A 13,490-nucleotide genomic window follows, 5' to 3' on the forward strand; every position below is an offset into this window, starting at 1 on the left:
CAGAGCCGACCGGAAGAAGGCCAAGACCTAGACGTGGTCCGATGTGGTGAAGAGCCTAAAAACGGAAGACGAGTTGGAGACTACCAACTCATACAAGAGCTGGAACAAATCGAAGGAAGTTGATTTGGTTCAATAGTTGGATTCGTAAGAGCCGGATCAACTAAAGGCCAAGCGAACAAAAAGGCAGCGGAAGTCGACACTGACACGGAGGAACTGATGGTTCAACAATCGCCGGAGTCGTAGCAGCGAAGGAGCTGAAATGGGCCTACTGAGTAGACAAGCAGACCAAGGAGGACGAGGTGCACAGAACCTGACGGATCGTGGGAAGCAGAACCGGACCAGACGATGAGCGCGAGCAAGGCGGGAGGACGCTAGAAGGATTCGGACGGAAGAACTGGCTACCACAAAAACTGATACCACGATCCAACCTCAAGTTGATCTTGAGAGGGAGTGTTGAGCGAGCAAGCTCAACCAGATCCGGATTGGCTGAATTAGCCAAAGCCAGATCTGTATCCGGAACGGAGAACCAGATCGGTGTCCGAATGATATCCAGAACTAGGAGCCGGATCGGATTGAAATTGGTAGGCCGTTAGAGCCCTACGGATCCAACCTAGTACGTAGGCATATTTTTGGGAGTCAGTGGTAGTCGCTCGTATAAGCATTGAAGTACCTATCAGTGCTTTTGTCAGTCCTTTATGGACTTGTATAATAGTGCTCTCTAAGCACATTCTATGAACACAGAGGATTATTATTTTAGAATAGAGTTCTATGTTCTGCTCTCTCTGTGTCTCTCCCATGTATGCTAAATATTCTCAAGCTTCCATTGAACCCGTGTTTTTTATTCTCTGTTGTTGCCCAGCTAAACTGGTTTTGTCAAGCTTCTACACGCTAACTTTTACAACTTATTATCAACAAAATATACGTGAAGTTCAGCTTTGGCAATCAAAGGAACCAAAATTAATGCATTCTTCAAGATGACAACACCTCCATTTGCAGTTGTAAGCGAAAATTATCCTACTCCAATGATAGGATAAAAGGCATTGTTTGCACACACCACATGTCATCCTTTGGGCGCATCTTTCAAGGATGCAAAAAAACTTTTGCATGAAGTAATGTGCTTTAAAGCACCGCTATCAAAGAACCAATTCAAATCAGCCTCACTTACAACCACACTTAGAGTGCAATGATGCATCATAATGATATGTAACAACACATGCCCAAAAATATTGAGCCATGTTGGCTTCATCACTCTTTGCACATGAAGAATTTTCAGCAATGGTCATGCCGGATTCCTCCTTCTTCTCATTTCCCTTACTTAGCAAGCTTTGCAAAGAACATGCGACACTTCTCCAGAACGACCTCGATGAAGAAAACAACGAACCAATGGTGTTATCCACAAAAGCAAAGGACTAGCTACAGAAGAACGGATTCGAAGGATTCATACGGGTTGTAGAAGCTTTGCCGCACAAAGAACCGGAGAGAGTCGCCAAAACAATCGACGTCGATGGTATCTTTGAGGCAACCATCCAGGCCGCAATTGAGCTTCAATCCAGAGGCCTACGATCAATAGAGAATCCATCCATAGAGATCCTGGATGAGTTCTTCGATGAGGAATTCCAGCTCTACTTTGATAGTCAAAGTGTCATCCACCTTGTAAAGAACGCAGCGTACCATTCCAAGACAAAGCACATCCAGAGAAGATATCACTGGCTCCGGGAGAAGGTAAAAGATAAAGAGTTCGTGTTGACGAAGATCCATATGGAGGAGAAAGGGTTGGACATGCTGACAAAGGTGCTATCAGCCGACAAGTTGGACCTGTGCAAGAAATGGATCGGATTGACAAGACATCCCATGCCGGAGTGAAGAGGGAGCTTGTTGGGAATTCGGTCCCTCCGGATGGGATTCAGATGAGATCCATGAGAAGCAAATGAGCTGGATCGGACGAACCGAAGGAAGGAACTGAACCGGACAAACCTGGAAGGTATCCGGATGGATCCGGTGTGAACCGGATCCATGGACATATTTGTAAATACGTTTCTAGTAAGCCTTTCATGGTTATATTTGTAAATAGTCCTAAAGTCAATATAAGTATAAATATGACTTAGGGCAATCACTTTACGAGAATAATGTGTGTAGAGATATTGTTGTATAGATAGAGAGAGAGAGTGAGTGAGACACAAAACTTGTTTTTATTGCAACCACCGGTTGGTGTAAACATCATGTGTCCTCTCTGTTGTCTGTGTAAGTGCATTAATTTCCATTTCTATTTTGTTCTTCCATTGAGTTTAAGACTCAGTTGTTGCTGAGCACTATTCCACACAATCAACACCTTCAGTCAGGTGTTGTCAGAACTCTCTTCACAAGGGATCAACATCGAAGAAGAAGTGAAAGCCCTTGCCCTCCTATCGAGCTTGCCGGCGAGTTGGAAGTTATTCTGCACGACATACACCAACAGTCGACGGATCCTAAACTTGGATGAAACGATCTACCAAGTCCTCACTAAGGACATTTAGTGAAAATCGATGGGACTCACCATCGACGAGTCGGCAGAAGCTTATCACTCGACCGAGTGGATCGACCGAGTGGATCGACCGATTGAGTTGATCGAGAGAACAAATTGACAAAACCGGTCGGAACACCAACAGATCAAGAACGAGTGGAGACCGACATCGGTCGAAGTCGAAAACGGGTTGATCAAGCGAATTCTGCACACATTGCCGAAAAGTCGGCCACAATGTTTCTGACTGCTAATCAATCAAGAGGAAAAAGAGTGGTCGGCGATTCGAGTGAGTCGACAGCCAAATCAACGTTGCTGACACCCAATCAAGAGAAAATCTCTCCTTAGAGGATTCAGTGATCAGAGAAGTCTTCTATAGTGCACAAGATGCACACACGTGGCTACTGGACTCCGGTGCAACATTCCACGTGACCCCAAACAACGAATGGTTTTCGAACTATTCAGCCGACGCTAGCTGCATAGTCCGACTAGGCAACGGGCAGGAGTGTAGAATCGCATGGACTGGAGAGGTTCCCATCTGATTGCCAAATGGGAACATAAAGGAGTCTGGTCTAAATCAGCATGTTAGCCGAAGATGGGTACGTCGCGGCCAAGTCCAAAATTGGACAAAGGCAAAGGTAAGATGCCCGAATACGAAGTCAACCACCCTGACGATAGTGATCCAGATGTGTGGGCTCCCTCACTAGATAGTGAGTTTGGTGTAACCATTATGCGGACACCCAGAGTAAAGAAGGCGCTCACATCGACAAGCGAAAAGCTCCGGCACTCATCACGAGAGAAGAACCTCGTCACTCGGTTCAGCTACAACAAGTATATGGCCCATCATTATGCCTTCGCGATGAAGGTAGCGCCGAACAAGAGCCCAAGAGTTGTGACCCACGATGGGTGGACGCAATCGGCCTTTGAGTATTTCACACTACAAGCCTTCGTCGGCGGCTTGAGGGGGAGGAACCGAAAAGGCCATGAAAATGCCGACGTCGAAAGCCGAACAAAAGCCAACATCAAAAGTCGAACAACGCCGAAAGAAAAACCTAATGTCAGATGCCTCACACTTGAGATTGAGGGGGCATGTTGAGATATCAAGCTCAATTAGATTTAGTTAGTTAGTCAACACACATAACTTAGTAGTTACTTAGATAAAATGTAGTTAGTGTGTTGACCTTAAAGCCGTAAATAGGATTTTGTACTTGAGTGGGATACATTGTAGATCCTCCACTCCCATTTTCATTTAATATAGGACTTACACCTTTGTACCTATATTCTACTCACACACATGTGCACCTTTGCACATGAGATGTATATATACCTCATTGTGGGTATTTTTGTATTTGATGATGCTTTTTAATATATACACTCTCGTTATCATCCCCCATTTATATTATTGTTCATAAGTGTAACTTCCTCTCTCTCTCTCTCTCTCTCTCTCTCTCTCTCTCACACACACACACATACACACATATCTCATAATCTTCCGCTTATCAACCACTCACATAATTAGACGTTAATTAAACCTTGCTTAATTACCTAATTCTTAACATGAAGTACGCAAACTTTCTAAGAGATATGCAAGATATATTGCATATTGCATAAAGATAATATAAAAACTGCTAAAGATAGAGCGTGTTTTTATGTTGATTATAATAGGCAACCTCATTTATTCAATGATGGACAAAAGGTATTTCTACATTGGCCTCACAATTCTAAGACATTGTCTATGGGTAAGTGTGTTAAGTTAGCTCCATGGTTTTGTGGACCTTTCACAGTCCTTTGCAAGACTTGTGAGTAGGAGAGAGAGAGAGAGAGAGAGAGAGAGAGAGGGAGAGAGAAAAGAAGAAGAAGATATATTAACGTCTTCTAAGGCCAAAATTGGCCCATGAGACAAATGGTTTACAACAAAAAATGGGGTATTTACCCATTCATCAAAAGTAAAAAATAAAAATAAAAATAGATTTTTAAGCTAAATAGTTCTAGTAAAATAAAATATTTCATTTCCATCCAAGTCTCTCGAAGAGAAGCGGGAGGTCAAAGGGTTTCGATGTGGATGTGGCCCATGGCCCCAATGTAAAAGGTACCCCAACCATAGCTTCTAGTTGACGTAGCTCACGTTCCCTTATCTTCCTTGTCCTTTCTACTCCGTGTCTACTTGTTTTGAAGCCCAACATCCGAGGGCGTTTGGTTGTTCTTTGCGTTTCGGCTTCCTCAAGAGAGAGGTCGAACGGCGTAAGTGTATCCACGTTCATCGTCTCCCGTTGTTCCTGAAAAATTACACTAGTTACAAGTTGATGAATAGTAAAAGGGTTATGGTTAACACTTTGCAATTTATTCTCCCTGTGTTGTTTTAGCTCTAAGATATACCTACCTAGTCTCTTTACATCCGGGGTATCTAATAGTTTGGAGAGGGTGAGAGAGGGTCCTAATATGTCTTGGTATTCCACTCATATCTCGGCATAAGTTGGGCACTTGCATGTGAAGTGATACTCATCCTCTATCTCTATGTGGCACAACCTACATAGTCTTTCCTCCCTAGGGACTCTATTAGCCGGACCACTCTCAATCTCAAGTTGGTGAGATGATATCCTAAGTTGTCCAATGGTCACCCTTAGTGCATTTGATAAGAATGTATCTACATATCTTGGTCGTGTAATAAAACCTAACTGAGAGAAGTGTGCAAGAAGTGTTCCTTATAGTAAAACATTTTAGATGGGAGTGGTTGTCATGGGGTGATCCATTTATATCGAGTGTAAATTTGCCATATTTGTTGGCGTATCACTTTATTTCGGTCTTCATGAGATATTAGAGTTTGGTCAGTCCCATGGTTGTACTTAAGGAGGGGTAAGGTATTAATGTATATGCCGTTTGTAAGTAACCAACTCACCATAGTGCTATACCAAGAGCTAGTGTCTCTAGATGCATGTAGGGATCGAGATGCCTCAAAGGCTCGACGGGATATCCTATCTTATGGTTGGCTATGTATCCGATGAATAAAAACTACCACTTGAAACAATGATTCTACTAACATCAGGGGCAAACTGAACTCTGCTCTAATAATGTCATGTGGTACTATTGATTTGCTTCGGATTTAATGTGATAACATCGTCACCAAAGGTCTCTCTAATTGCGTCCACATGAAAAATGGTAGACCTAGAGCCCATACTACTGATGCATACATGAGGGAAGGGGTCACTAATGAGTTGAAGAGCCATCCCTTAGTCTGTGGCTCTTGAAAGTAGGCTTGGTGGCATTGTCTCTATAAGAGTGAGAGGGATGCATAACCTCTCATTAGCCTATCTTTGGTTGCATGGGTCATCAAGAATTTACCTGAGCAAGCACTAAAAGGGACTCCCAAGTATACATATTATCCAACTACCTCAACTAGTTTATGAGAGAGGATTAGGTGACATTTACTCCTAACTCGGGACGATGTATGAAAGATAAGGACTTTAGTTTTCGCTAGATTCAGTACCAGTCCTCATTGTGTACAAAAGTCATCTAGGGCATTAAGATGCTTTTGTAGGTCGTGTTCCGACTCCGAGAGCAAGACAATGTCGTCTGTGTAGAGTAAGAGACTAACTTGCGTATCCCCAATAGCTACTCCCTTGCCTCCCTTACGAGCAATAAAATCAGTGATCCCATCAATGTCGATCCCAAAAAGAGTCGGTGATAGGGGGCAACCCTGTTTTACACCAATGGTGCTAGTGAAACAATCAGATAGGCCACCTATGCATCTTACGCACCCAGAGACTTGCTCATATAGGGCATAAATGGCCCAGATCATGTCATTTTTAGTATCTCCAAGCTCTTAAGTCTATAAAACAACTTCTCCCTAGGAACTGTGTGAAAGGCTTTGCGGAAGTCCACAAAGCAACACTATAGTTTCTTCTTACGAGCGTTCGTCTGGTCAATTAAGCACCTAAGTGTGAAGATATGGTCAATAGTGGAGAAGGCTTGTCTAAAGCCAGCCTGTTCAGGTGCTCGAGGACTTAATGTTTCCACTTCCAATTCCGCACCATTTAGTTTAGTGAGTGTATGACATATCATAATGGTCCTATATGTATTTGGGTCCATTGGGTCCCCTCCTTTATGTATAGGGGCCACTGTGTTCATGGTCCATTGTGGTGGAAAACCCTCGGCGAGGGCGCGGTTGAAGAGTAGAGTGAGAAAGGGGACTAGGCACTCTCGAGCATATATGATGTGCTCGGATAGCAATCCTCTGTGGTCCATGAATTTCCTATGTTGTAATTTTTTTATGACCTTTGTGACCCTAAAGGTCGTGAAAAGTGTCCCCATGTTAGGTCGGGGTGTGGAAGGCATTGGGATGGATGGTTGGTTTAGGACATGGTAGAGTCTCTCGATATATGTGTGCCAAATATTGGGATCCTCGATGGGTGCAATCCCTACTCATGAGCATATAGTAGAGTTCCCAATATTGGGATGCTTCCCAAGCTCGTCTTTTGCGACATGTCATCTTGTGCATCTCTTTTCGAGCCTGTACTAAGGAAATAGTACCACTATGTCGTGACACTTTAAGTTGTCTATACAACTCTCTACGATCCTCGTCATACCACTTGTTTTGTGGCATAGACCCTATTCTACTATGATTGGAGTGTTTCGTGTATGGGAAGCTACTAATTGCTGCTGACTAAAAAGGGTGTGTGCGAGTTTTGTAGTGAGGTTCTCTAAAGGCAAGGAAGAATAAAAAGAGGGGAGATGGGCTTGAACATGTCGAGAGTAGATGTCAACGAGCTCATGCGTGAAATGTATTATGGTGTGATGGTTTGGTTGACTAGAGTTGGTGATGTGGGAGGTGTCGCATTTTAGCTCAAAGTGTAGGAAGCTATGGTCTACACCAATGGGGCATGGGGCCACCCGAAAGGAGTTGTTAATGATGTGGGTAGCTTCAGGTCGTCCTATTAGGCAATCAACTATGCTTTCCCCTCCTCCATGTGGGAAACATGTGAGCGCTTCCGAGCCCGGTCAATTGGCTAAGCCATTATATATGATCATCTGGTGTCGGCTTCCAAGTTCAAGCAAATGATGGCCAAAGCTTGTGGCGTCCACACCTTGATCCTTTGATGTACGCGTTATGTCTAAGTCTAAAGGGTCGACATTCACCATTTCGAGGTTTCTATCCATTTGAAATATTGTGCATTGTCGAGATTGGGTTCTCACATTGAAATCTCCTACAAGGAAGACATCCCCTTGAGAAGAATATCGGATTATGTCATCTGATAAAGGTTCGTATGGAGAAGGCCCATGTGGCATTCCTTCATCAACTATACTCACCTCTCCAGCCATATTATACCAGGATCCTTTCAGGGGAAGTAACACACGGCGATAAATATCGCCTGGTCCTTGCTAGTGAGGACTTTCACCCACATAAAATGGGCTTCTGGGTCTTTTTTTAGTAATTCTATCCTATTATGTATCTCTCTCCGAAATAGTATCGCAACCCCTCTAGACCCTCTAGTACTATGTCGATGTGAGGTTTGTCTAAAGACAGATTCCCAACGAAAACCGTCAACTCTTGGTAGTCCTCGATTTGGGCTCTGATGTGTTTCTACTAGAAAAAATATGTGACATACCTTCAAAATCTCCTCTAGACGGCCAGGGTGTGTCCAAAGTGCACCGTTACAGTTCCAAAAAGTCATCCTAAGTTTATTGTCTGTCACATGGGCCACACGCCGTCAATTGACAGCGCAATCATTTATTATCACACGTTTGTCTCAGTAAAAAGCACGATGCCCCTCTTTAAGAGCTTGCATGACTCGCGGCATACAAGTTTTACAATGCTCAATTTGCATCTTGGTCAGGTCTTCATCGAGGTAGATATGGTCCCCGCCCAATCCTCGAAGACTTGGTCTCTTTTTAAAAAATGCAATTCTAGATTCTGAGTCCTTAAACTGAAGGACTAAAGCTCTTTTCCTAGTGGTGTCACGTCCTACCCTCCAAATTTTAGTGATTGGTAGGGCGTCATACCCCAACATTTTCCCTAATATTTGTGCATCTTCGTCAAGAGATGCCCCTTCCTTGAGCCTAGTAACTCGTACATTTAGGCGTCGAGCTTGATGCATTTTTCCTCCTCAAGGGTAGTGTTTACAATATTTTCATCCTTTAGTTCCTTTTTAATCTTACGTTTTACTACATCAACCCACCCAGTTTTTGCTAATTCCATATCCCTTTTAACCTCTTCCTTAATCTTTTTTATCTCATCCTTAATATCCTCTAGGGAAGATATTTCACCATCTTCCCTAGATGTCTCAAGGTCCTTAACTTGTTTCTAAAGGTTCGTGTTGTCTACTTTAAGATTCGTTATTTTAGCAATAAGCACTTCTTTTTCTTCCTTATCTTTTTGTTTTTCAACTTCAATCTCTTTCTTAGAGAGAGAGAGAGAGAGAGAGAAGACAAGAATTGGAAATGAGATTATATTATGAGGAAACGAGGTTACAAAGAGTAGGCTACGGGCTATATACTGGTGTTGAACCGAATGAGTTGTGATGAATGAATAGACACCTATTTATAGGTCCTTATGGAGTATTCTAGAATGTTCTAGAATATTTTAGATATTTATGATATTTAATATAATCATGGAATATCCTAGAATGTTCTAGAATACTCTAAATAGCTTGTAATAACTAATAATATATTTATTATAACTATACATCATATATGTTATTATAATGGTTAAAGGTTTAACAAATAGACCAAAACGTCTTGGGCTCGAATCCTTGTAAGGCCAAAATGTATGTCTTCATGACATTATCCCCCCTTTTCGACAACGAGTTCCACGAGTCGGAAGACAAGTTTTCGGACTTGGCTTATGGGGATATTTGTTGTGAAACGTAGCAACCATTTCCGAGGCATTACCAAGATTCTCGAGAGGTTCCCATGTTCGATCATTAGGTGTATAACCTAGCCAGTCAACCAAATAATACAGTTTGTTGCGAATGATCTTGGAGTCGAGAATGGCAGCAACTTCATCTTCGGAGCCATCTGAAACTTCGATTGAAGGTGGGGGAGATGTAAGACGGTCTAGAATAGAGCTGGTTGTGTACGGCTCCAAAAGTGAAACATGGAAGACCGGGTGAAGATGCATATGAGGGGGAGATCAAGGTGAAATTCCACATCATTGATCTTACCAGATATACATATGGGCCAAAACATTGATAATCCAATTTGCAGCAAGGTCGGGTTGTTTTAATGCGACCTTGTAAAAGCCATACTCGATCTCCCACTTGAAATGTAGTTGATGAATCAAATCGATGACGGTTGGCAACCTTCTTTTGAGTGTTTTGAGCTTCACATAAATAGTCCAAAGGATATCTTGAACTTCTTGGAGTTGGGTGAGCTGATCTTCAGCAACCGGGTTTGTCGGGAGTTTGGGATGTTCATGCATAGTCAACGAGGATGGTACCCAAAATTTGCAAAAAATGGGGAATATCCAGTAGAAGAATGTTCCGAGTTGTTGTAAGCAAATTCCGCCAAATGTAATAGATCAACCCAATCATCTTGTTGATAATTGACAAAACAATGAGGATATTGTTCTACTATTTGGTTGGTGCACGCCGGGAGAGAGTTTGCAAGAAGTATGTAAGAGTTTGAACATGTGCCACCAAAATTTTGAGATGAACTAGGGACCCCGATCATTGATAATATCATTGGGAAGACCATGATACCGAAACACCTCTTGCATGAGTAACTCAGCTGTCTCTTGGCTCGTAATGGCCTTTGTGCAAGGAAGAAAATGTGCCATCTTCGTAAAACGAACTACTACCGTGAGAATAGAATCAAAACCCTTGGAAGGTGGTAGATCCGTAATGAAGTCCAATGAAATAGATTTCCATGGACTCTCAGAAATAGGCATTGGTTGTAATGAGCCATATGGATGATGTCAAGGTTTCTTGGATCGGCAACATGTATCACAACTACGAACATAATCCGTAACAAAATGGCGAAGTCGTGGCCACCAATACCTTCGAGAAATTAACGCCAAAGTCTTGTGGATGCCGGAATGTCCAGCCATTGGTGTGTCATGACATTGTTGCAAGACTTGGAGTCAAGAAGGACCATCAGGCACATATAAGAGATTTTGTCGAAAAAGTAAACCATCATGCCAATTGACGGGAACTCAATGCTCCCTATACGCAACGCTCGGCCAGCACCGAGCTTAGGATCATACACAGAAAACGGGAAATAAACACGACAAGAAGAAGAAGAGAATACACAGGAGGTTTACATGGAAAACCCCAAACTAGGGGAAAAAACCACGGCAGCCCACAGGCTGCAAACTGTCACAATGTAGGAATATACAACAGTGAGTTCACTGAGGCACCGACCTCGTGCTCACGTATCTTCGCCACAGGCGGTGGTTACAACAAAGGCAGCGACCTCTTTCTCTCTCTCTCTCTCTCTGTACAGTTACGCACACTAATCTCATGCAAAACAGAAAATGACAACAACAACCAAAAGTTTGCCCTAAGTCATATTTATACTAATATGACTTTTCGGCTATTTACAAATATAGCCTCGATGGGCTCTCAGAAACATATTTACGAATATGTCTCTTCATCCGGTTCATACCGGGTCTGCACCATTCGGCTCTCTGTAGTCGGGTACTCCTCATCCGGTTCACACCGGGTCTGTATCATCCGGCTCTCCGTAGCCGGGTACTCCTCATCCGGTTCACACCGGGTCTGTATCATCCGGCTCTCCGTAGCCGGGTACTCCTCATCCGGTTCACACCGGGTCTATATCATCCGGCTCTCCGTAGCCGGGTACTCCTCATCCGGTTCACATCGGGTCTGTATCATCCGGCTCTCCGTAGCCGGGTACTCCTCATCCGAGATTGTTCGTCGGCACTGTTCTTCTCCCTTCCCATCCGGAGGGACCTGTCTCCCAACACCAATTGAACTGGTTGTAGTCTTGACGAGGATTTTGAGATTGTGAACAAGAAGCACGATCTAGGATAATATGGTTCAGAATGTCTTGGATGAATTCATCAGTCTCAATATGCTCCCGAATGGAGTCCAGAAGACTTGAATCCCCGGGTGTGTCTATAGCATGAAATGCCATTAGTCGTAGACGTTCAGGACCCAAAAGGATTTGCTTCTGACTTTCAAATGCAGCCTCTCCTGGTTGAAGTTCCATATATGAATGCCGAGATCAAGCATCTACTTTTCCTTGTTGCGTCCTAGGGCGATATAGAATTACAAAATCAAAACGAGTTAAGAACTGTGCCCAACGAGCTTGTCGATGACACAAGACTCGAGCACTTTGTGATCATTATAGACAATTATTTGTTGAGACAAACCCTCCAAAAAATGATGCCATTGTTGAAAAGAATCCACAATGGCAAGAAGCTCTTTGTCGTGAATCTCATAGTTGATTTCTGCAGCTTCAAATTTCCATGAATGAAAAGCCACAGGGTGCAATTGGCCATCATTGCTAATCTGGGATAATACGCTTCCTAGTGCAAAGTCAGATGCATCAACTTCGAGTATAAAGCACTTCAATGGATCAACATGCATCAAAATTGGTGCACATGTAAATTCTTGCTTTAATCCTTCAAATGCAGAGTTTGCATTTATACTCCACACAAATGGTCGATTCTTTTGTGTTAGTTGAGTGAGGGGCAATACGATCTTTGAATAATCTTTGATGAACTTGCAATAAAAGTTTGCGAACCCCAAAAAACAATGTACATCTCGCACAGACTGTGGTGTTTGCCAATCCAAAATTGTTTGAACCTTTGCTGGATCCATAGAGATGCCATGTGAAGAGACTATGTACCCCAAAAATTCCACTTGATGTTGGTCGAAACTGTACTTCTCCAATTTTGCATAGAGACCATATTCACGCAATTGTTGCAAAGCTTGTGGAACGTGTATATCATGATCCTCTTGCGTTTTTGAGTAGATCAAGATATCATCCCAGTAAACTATGACAAAAATATTGAGGAAATCTCGAAAAATAGCATTCGCCATATGTTGGAAAATTGTTGGTGCATTCATGAGACCAAATGGCATCACTGTATACTCAAAATGACCATAGCAAGTACGGAAAGCAATCTTCCATTCATCCCCAGTACGAATTTGAACAAGGTTGTAAGCACCTCAAAGGTCCAACTTTGTGAAATACTTAGCTCCACTAAGGCATTCTAGAAGGCTCGAAATCAATGGTAGAGCATATCGGTTTCGAATAGTTACTTTATTCATTCCTCGATAATCCATGACCAAACACAGCGAACCATCTTTCTTCTTAACGAAAAATATGGATGCACCGGCATGAGATCTTGAATGTTGGATAAACCCATTTGCCAAGTTCTCATCGATATATTCCCGAAGAACATCTAGCTCCGTGGGCGAAAGGTTATAAATTGCCCCCCATGGAGGCTCTTTTCCAGGTTGCAAATCAATCGTGCTATCATATGGTCGATGCTTTGGTAGTCTATTGGCCTTCACCTTATCAAACACATCAGAGAATTCTATATATTTCTTTGGTAGTTGGACCCCTGATTCTTGTGAGCTCGATGTGGGAGTTGCTAAAACTACGAACACCAACATGTCTTCCTTCCGTGCTTCCTCACGTAACTGATGTATAGAGATTGCCGAAATCTTTTGGAATGTCATATCCTTTGTTGGAGTTTTAAGAAACTCAGACTGTATTGTGACCTCTTCAATGGTTCTTTTTCTCCAATCAATAGTTGGGTTATGTAGCTCAAACCATGGAAGACCAAGAACTAGGGAGTGCTCTGGACTACTAATGATGTTGAATGAGATGACACTACACAAATTGCTTAGGACTACACAAATTGGTTCAGACTCTTCAACTATATCACTTGATGTTATGGGGCGTCCATCAATGACTCCGACAGACATTGGGCTTGGGAGCTTATGCAACTGAATATTATGCATTACAGCAAATTCACGATCCATGAAACAAGAGTTGGCTCTAGAGTCTAAGAGGGCAGAAGCTG

The sequence above is a fragment of the Azolla caroliniana genome, unplaced genomic scaffold (assembly GCF_043228905.1).
Source record: "Azolla caroliniana isolate FFs.n. ecotype wild unplaced genomic scaffold, voAzoCaro1.0.p SCAF_7, whole genome shotgun sequence".
Classification (NCBI taxonomy): Eukaryota; Viridiplantae; Streptophyta; class Polypodiopsida; order Salviniales; family Salviniaceae; genus Azolla; species Azolla caroliniana.